Here is an 8,600-nt window from a genome sequence, read left to right as displayed (position 1 = left end):
TGTCTTCCTGTCCTCAGAGAGGACCTGAGTTATAGCCTTCTGCTCCTCTAGTATCCTGTTGATCATCTTCTGTCTGGAACGCCATCTTGTTTGGCATTCTGATATGAGGGAATGTGAAGGTAGATTGAGTTCCTTCTGGGCTCTTTCAAGAGCACTTCTGGCCTTACAGCTGTGAGAGAAGTGACCCACCAGCTTCTTGCAGACACCTGCAGCACGGTCAATGCATCCGTCCTTTTTCACTGCATTTTCTAAGGGAAAAAACTAAGACAAAATAAAGTACTTATTATTATACACATTTAATACATTTACTTAAAAATGATTTATAAAAATATATTGCTTATGAAACTGTTTTGCAAATTATTACACAATTATTTATTTTCAGATTGTTGTGGAAATTTCTCTAACCAATGTATTCTCACTGATTTAAGGACTGAGTCCCCTTGTTCAAATTAGAAAAGGAATGTGGGGGATCTGGTATTTGCCTAGGGGGCATCATTGACTGGTAGCAGCAGATTAAATGGTTACTCTTTAATCTGCGCATCTGTATAACACATCAGGGCATCTATTGTCTGTCCAGATGCTATAAGAGCTCTTTAGAGTTCAAGAGGTTACCCATGTGGGGGAGGACAGCTTGCCCCTTGTGTGAAGACTAGGTAGTAATAGAACAAAGGGAATGTGTAGTGTTGAGTTAGGACAGCATCTTGCCACACCCCTTTTCCCTCTATAAATACAAACTGTTCATGTATTAAGTTAGAGACTCCTCGGATGATTATGTTTGTAAGTGTTTGACGCGTCTCTCTATTTGCAAATAACTGTGAAATTGTGCCAAGAGAATTTTGTCTCTGTACTTCCTCCTTTAAGAGTTCTGATCAATGAAATTGCCATCACAATTTGGGAGCTCGTCCTTGGTTACTAATATCCCAGTAGCCTATTCCCAACTGTATTGTGCTCGTACCTCCAAATTGAAATCGCTCCAAGGGACCTGTTTTGATCAGGCACAAGTCACTTCTTCAGTCAGACACTCCCACTCAACCCCTCAAAGTATAGCCCTGTTTGTGGGAGGTTTGAGCTCCAGAGATCTCTCTCTGGCTGTGCATGGCTAACCTGCAAGCTTTCCAAATAGCCTCAACTCCGGTCTCCTGCACAAAGTTAAACTTCTCATTCTCATTCAGAGACTCTGAAGTTGCTTTGTCTGCTGTGCTCTTGCACTCCTTCTCCAATTTTAGATTAGGGCAAGAATGAGGATTATTTTTTTTTGCTCAAAACTGAAATCCATGTTTACCACAAACTTTGCTCCAATTGCCTCTCATGGGTTCATTGGCTAGTGTTGCACCCTACCTTGCGTTGGCCCAAGCATGTACTGCGTATCACCCTTAACGCACCCCCATACCATCACGGTTGCTGGTTTTTGAACTGTGCGCTGATGAGAAACCAGATGGTCTCTCTCCTCTCAAGTCCGGAGGAAGCGGCGTCCATGATTCCCAAAAATAATTTCTAAATGTTCATTAGTCAGTCTACAGGACCGTTATCCACTTTGCCTCAGTACATCTTTTTTTTACATCAATTAGCTCGGGTCCAGAGAAGGCGGCGGCGGTTCTAGATCTTGTTTATAGCTGGTTTCTTCTTTTCATGGTAGAGATTTAACTTGCATTTGTGGATGCAGCGACATACTGTGTTCACAGACAATGGTTTTCGCAAATGTTCCTAAGCCCATTCCACTACAGAATTGTGATTTTAATGCAGTGCCGTGTGAGGGCCCGAAGATCACGGCCATCCAATATGGGTTTTCAGCCTTGTGCCTTGCATACAGAGATTTCTCCAGATTCTCAGAATCTTTAAATTATATTATGTACCGTACATGATGAGATCCCCAAACTCTTTGCAATTTTACACTGAGAAACCTTATTCTTAAATTTTTGCACTATTTTCCCACGCAGTCTTTCTGGAATGATCTTTTAATACCCAATCATGTTACTGTCCTGTTGCCAATTGACCTAATTCGTTGTGTGATATTCCACCAGGTTTAGTTTTCATTAGCACTGCACAACTTTTCCAGTCTTTTGTTGTCTCTGTCTTAACTGAAATGTGTTGCTGTCATCAAATTCAAAGTGGGTATATATTTTCCAAGAAACAATAACATTTATCAGTTTCAACAATTGATATGTTATCTTGGAACTATTTTCTATTGAATGTAGGGTTTAAATGATTTGCACATCATTGCATTTTGTTTTTCTTTACAGTTTACACAGCATCACAACTTTTTGGAAACAGTGTTGTACAAAACTATCTATCTGTGGAAGCCTTACTCCATGCCTCAGTTTCACACAGGTCCCTGCAGAGTTTGTCAGTATCGCTTAAAGAGCTATGCCTTGAAGTCATTAGCTAAGCTAGATCAATAGAGATCTACCAAAAACAACAATGTGTCCTCATGCCTTCACTTGACCTGGCCGGCATTCCAAATTGCACCCTATTATTTTTGATGAGAAGTAGTGCATGTTGGGGACAGGCTTGGTTAATGAAAAGGGCACCATAGAAAATAGATTTCCATTTAGGATAGGTAATGGTATTGATCCCTTTCCTGTCCGGTACACCTCTCAGCTCTGTCTCTTAATAAACTCACCTAGATACCAAAGTCTAATCTTGGAATAAACAGGAGACAACAAAAACAATCAAATGTCACAGTTTCAACATTTGATATACTGTCTTGGTACTATTCTCTATTGAATATATAGTTTAAATGATTTGCACGTCGTTGTATTCTGTTTTTATTTAGATTTATGCAGTGCCCCAGCTTTTTTGGAAACAGGGTTGTACTGTAGTCGAAACTAGGGTTGGCCGGACAAAGAATAGTAGTTTCATTAACTTCAGCAAAGTTATGCTGCCCATTCTGTACTGCATTTTTCTATTTTCTTCATTAACAAGACACGTTTCATCAAATACAAGGTGAAGCACAAACCAGAATTCCAGCCGATTAACGCTGAGATGATTGCTGATTTATTCAAAAAAGTTAAAAAATAAAATTTCAGTTTTGACCTGCAGATGCAAAATGCCAGAAAATTGTGCTGCTGTTGAATTTTATCATGACAGAATAATGTTCAAAATTCCAAAATTCCAGTTCATGAATCACCTTAAATTCACCATTGCAATTACCTTGTCACATACATCATCTTCTCAAGTCAACTAAAACATTGTGTCAAGATTAAAAAGAAGCAGTGCTGAAGTGGATCTCTTCCGACTGGTTCACGCAGGCAAGGTGGCTCAAAGAACAAGGAAATGTATGAATAAGCACACCACTAATTATTGCCATAGGTGTTAATTACCACATGCCACATGCAATTGGATTAGATAGAACCCAGTAGCCCTAGCTGTTAGTATCTAATAAATAAAACATAATTTCATTTGATTTAATGTTATTTAAAAAAAGGGTGATTATTTGAATTAGTATTATACTGTTCAGTTTGTTTATATATTTTGGAACATTTAGTTGGATAGAACACAAAGAGGTAGGTTAGGGAACTTAAAAACTATGATGGATGAACTCTGCCAATACCAAGGAGAAGCTAGCAACTGAAATGATCTACAAGCTTGCTAACACCTGCTTAAAACCAGTTTCTCATTATAGTCCAAATACCAAAAAGTGCACACCAGGTTTTTACATCTAACTTCAGAATCTAAATGTACTGTAGTTCTCGGTTTGAGTATAGTTCAACTGTTTAGCCACATGGTGGTGTCAGACAATAGGCTCACATTCCTCACATGCCTACTACAGATTCAGTGAATGGTAAGACTAGGTCATAAAACATACTCAATAACATGCATAAAATCTAAATTAAAAGTATAAATCAAATAAATATTCACAACCTGACTTTTTTGATACTACTGAAGATCTGAACATATATTTTTAGACATGGTTATTATGTATTTGGAATACAAACAGTTAGGAATGTGGAACATGTTTTTACCTAATGAATATTTACTTCAGTACTTTGATTAGTCCTTAGAAGTTCACGTTATTCTTAGAACATAACACACTGTCTTGCACGGTCAATTTATTTTCCTTCTCTGGGCATATTGTAATGAATACAATGTTGGCTGAGCCACACTCCTCTCTGTCTGTGTGGACAACTAGGCCTAGGGCCTAGCAGAGACTATTACAAGTTTCTCCCTTTGGCAAACACTTTAATAGCAGCAGGAGGGCTCCTGCTCCTAGTATTGTACATGTCCTTGTCCATCTGGTCATGCTTCTGACCTGGACTAGGTTTTATAGACTCTGGGCACAGCCTAAATGCATTTATTAATGATTACAACTTGTACTCTTAAAATGTTCATCCGGCACAGCCAGAAGAGGACTGGTCACCCCACAAGTCTTTCATGCATGGTACTCCGGAGGTGTGGACCAAGACCTCATGTCCTCTTCAGTTTAAACAGAGCAAGAGACAGGGAACATTTTCAAAGTGCATTCCTAAGAACTACAAGGATTTACAGTGGAGAAGGAGAACTGACCCTAATCCCCCAGCAAAATAATATAGCTTATATATGGTTACATATATATTTAGAATAGATGGGACATACATATCTCAGAATCAGATTTTTTTATTGCCAAGTAAGTTTCACAACAAACAAGGAATTTTTTTCAGGCTGTTTGTGCATTAATACAAAAGGAACAATGTTAGCAAAAACAAATGAGAACAGTGGACTGAGCATAAAAATAGTAGAATGTGCATTAATTAATTACTCAAAATAACTAGAAAGTGTATATAAGGTGCAAGAATGTTTTTCCAGTTGGGGGTTGTGTGTATGTGGGAGAGGGTTATATATTTGTCCTGTTGAGGGCTGTGTGCATGTGGGGAGCGGGCTATAGTCAATTTGGTTCCGGGAGCATGTTCATGAGGCCTACTGCTGTAGGAAAGAAACTGTTCTTGTGGTGGAAGGTTTTGGTCCTAACAGACCTCAGCCTTCTGCCAGAGGGGAGAGCTGTGAACTGTCCGGGGTGAGAGGGATTAGCCCCAATATTTGCCACCCGCCTCCGCATCCTGGAGGTGTGTAGGTCGTGTAAAGACGACAGATTGCAGCCAACTTCTCTGAAGAGCGGATGATGCGATGCCGCCTGCCCTTTTCTTTGGCAGTGGCTGCAGCGTACCAGACGGTGATGGAGGGGGTCAGGATGGACTATGATGGCAGTGTTGAAATGCACCATCAAAGTTGCTGGCAGGTTCACCTTTTTCAGCTGTTGCAGAAAGTACATCCTCTGCTGTGCTTTCTTTGTAAGAAAGGTGATGTTCAGCTCACATATGAGGTCTTGGGAGATGGTGGCGTCCAAAAAGCTGAAGGACTCCACAGAGATGATGGGGAAGCCACCCACGGCGATGGGGGAAGGGCAGCTGGGCTTCTGCTGAAGTCCACTATCATCTCAAAACTCTTTAGGCCATTGTGCTCCAAGTTGTTCTGACTGCACCAGGACACCAGATGGTCAATCTCCTACCTGTAGGCGGATTCGTCTCCTATAGAACTATAGAACTATCTGACATCCCAATAGACCATCTTAGACAAGTTGCTTAACAGTAGTCATTGCTGTATTATGTGCTACAGCTACAAGCTCCACAAAAAGGACAAACAATGATGTGTGAAGAAAATGTATGCACCACTAACCGTGTAGAAAAGTATGATAACATACTTAATGTTATATAGTCTGTTTTTAATAAGTTAACAAGAAATCTCACTTGTTCTCATCATAACTGTTAGCTACGTAACCTTACAGTATTAGAATTCTGTTCATTTTTTAAATTAACAATCTCAGTTAGCTTGCTACAGATTTCAACACAACGTATGTGATATAACGCGTTTTCGTCAAATAATGTAATTTCTGTATATAGTCAGCAGCTGGCAAGGTTGAGCAGCGTTCATATAGAAAAGAATGATGAACATTTTCAAAGCGTTGTTTGTTCTTCACTGCATCAAGACAAGTTAGCTGCATTTGTTTCGAAAATCCGGTCCTATTATTGGCTGTAATATAATATTGATTTCAACAAAAACCCTGTCCCTGGGCTACACCTAAGGGACCACACAGTCCTTGCCAGGCCTAATATCCACTAAAACCTAAGGTTTCTAAGGGAATAACACCTGTATAACAGCTGTAAAAGAGATCTTGGTCTCAGATTGCATTCCTTGCTGAAATAAAGGTATAATCATTTTCATGTCTGCTATGAAGTGATAAAATATAGCAACTCTTACATGAATGTCATTTTGGACTGTGAACATTAACTGTTTTGAAACACATTTGGACAAAACTGAAATGTATCTATACATTTTGACATATGCTTCAGAATGAAAGGTGAAATACATTTTGATACCTGAAATGTAATTTGAATAAAGTAAAATGTATGTACACATTTTTAAATACATTTCAAAATAAAAGGTGAAATAAATTTTCATACCTGAAATTTATTTTGAATAAAGTTAAATGTATTTGACATATACAGTGGGGAGAACAAGTATTTGATACACTGCCGATTTTGCAGGTTTTCCTACTTACAAAGCATGTAGAGGTCTGTAATTTTTATCATATGTACCTTCGAGAGACAAAATCTAAGAAAAAAATTCAGAAAATTACATTGTATGATTTTTAAATAACGAATTTGCATTCTAGAGATATCAAGTTAGCACAACACATTGTATACATCAAAGAATATAAAAAAGAAAGCTACAAACAATGTACAGACTCAGTGAGCATAGCCTGACAGGACATCATGAAAAAACATGGGTAGTCAGAGGAGAAATGTTTTAAACACTGTGAATCAAGAGAAGTTGAAAATGAACAACACTTCATACTCCACTGCTCTAAGTATGAGACAATTAGGGATATTTATTTATTGAAATTTAAAGATGTTGCTGGTTTTATGGAACATCTGCTGAGGAGAAAATGTGCATTCTCTTGGGTGAAAATATATAGACAATAGAGCTGGCAGCTGAATATGTCCTGTCCTGTCATTACAATAGAGGTACAATAACATCCATAATGTAAATGTTGGATTATTATTATGATTTATTTACTAGTTATCTCTTTAAAATTGTCCATGTTATTTGATATACTGTATTTATTGTGCTTTTATATTTTCATTGTATTTATTTATTTAAAGTATCACTATTGCTATCTAAACATGTTTGCTTTGGCAACAGTGGCAACCATCCAATCATGCCAATAAAGAAACTATTCAATTGAAAGAAATGTTTTAATTGACTCTCACATGTGTATATGTACATATATATACACACACACACCAACACACACACATGTATATATACTGCTAAAAAAAATGTAAGGGAACGCTTAGATCAAACATCGGGTATCGATGAAGGATCCACATTAAGGATCCATTGTGTAATTCTTTGTGAACAAAATTACATAACCGTCAATGGAAATCAAAATCCCCAACTGACTGAGGGCTGGATTCAAACCCATACCAGAAATCAAATTAAACCATTGAAATCACAGGTTGTTCCAACAGGTTGTTCCATCACGGCATCTCAATATGACACAGTAGTGTGTGTGGCCCCCATGTGCCTGTATGCACTCCCGACAACGTCTGGGCATGCTCCTGATGAGATGGCGGATGGTGTCCTGGGGGATCTCCTCCCAGACCTGGATCAGGGCATCAGTGAGCCCCTGGATAGTCTGTGGCGCTACTTGGTGGCTTCAGAAGCACTGATACATACAGTAATGTCCCAGAGGTTTACAATTGGATTCAGGTCTGGAGAACGTGAGGGCCAGTCAATGGCATCAATACCTTTGTCATCCAGGAACTGCCTACACACTCTGTCCCCATGAGGCTGGGCATTGTCTTGCACCAGGAGGAACCCAGGGCCCACTGCACCAGCATAAGGTCAGACGATGTTTCATCCTGTTACCCAACAGCAGTCAGGGTACTGTTGGCTAGCACGTGGAGGTCTGTGCGAACCCTCAAAGAACATGCCTTCCCAGACCATAACTGACCCAAATTGGTCATGCTGGATGAAGTTGCAGGCAACATAATGTTCACCACGGTGTCTCCAGACACGTCCACGTCTGTCACATGCTCAGTATGAACCTGCTCTCATCTGTGAAGAGAACAGGGCACTAATGGCAGACCTGCCAATTCTGGTGTTCTCTGGCAAATGCTAGTCGACCTGCATGGTGCTGGGCTGTGAGCATATTTCCTACCCTCATGGAGTCTGTTTCTGACAGTCTGGTCATAAAAATGCACACCAGTAGTTTGCTGGAGGTCATCCTGTTCCTCCTTGCACAAAGGAGCACATAAGGTCCTGCTGATGGGTTGATGCCCTTCTACGGCCCTGTCCAGATCTCCAGCTCTCTTGTGTAACAGCCTGTCTCCTGGTGTCTCCTCCATGCTCTTGAGACTGTACTGGGAGACACAGCAAACCTTATTGCAACAGTATGCATGTATGTGCCATCCTGGAGAAGCTGGACTACCTATGCAACCTGAATGGGCTGCAGGTACCGCCTCATGTTAACAGCAGTGACAAGGAGACCAGCAAATTGCAAAACTAGAGAAGAATCAGTCAGGAAGAACAAGGAGAATGCAATAGTCTGTGCCCACCACCTG

This window comes from Esox lucius, chromosome 9 (genome assembly GCF_011004845.1).
Source record: "Esox lucius isolate fEsoLuc1 chromosome 9, fEsoLuc1.pri, whole genome shotgun sequence".
NCBI lineage: Eukaryota > Metazoa > Chordata > Actinopteri > Esociformes > Esocidae > Esox > Esox lucius.
This window is presented reverse-complemented; position numbering follows the sequence as displayed.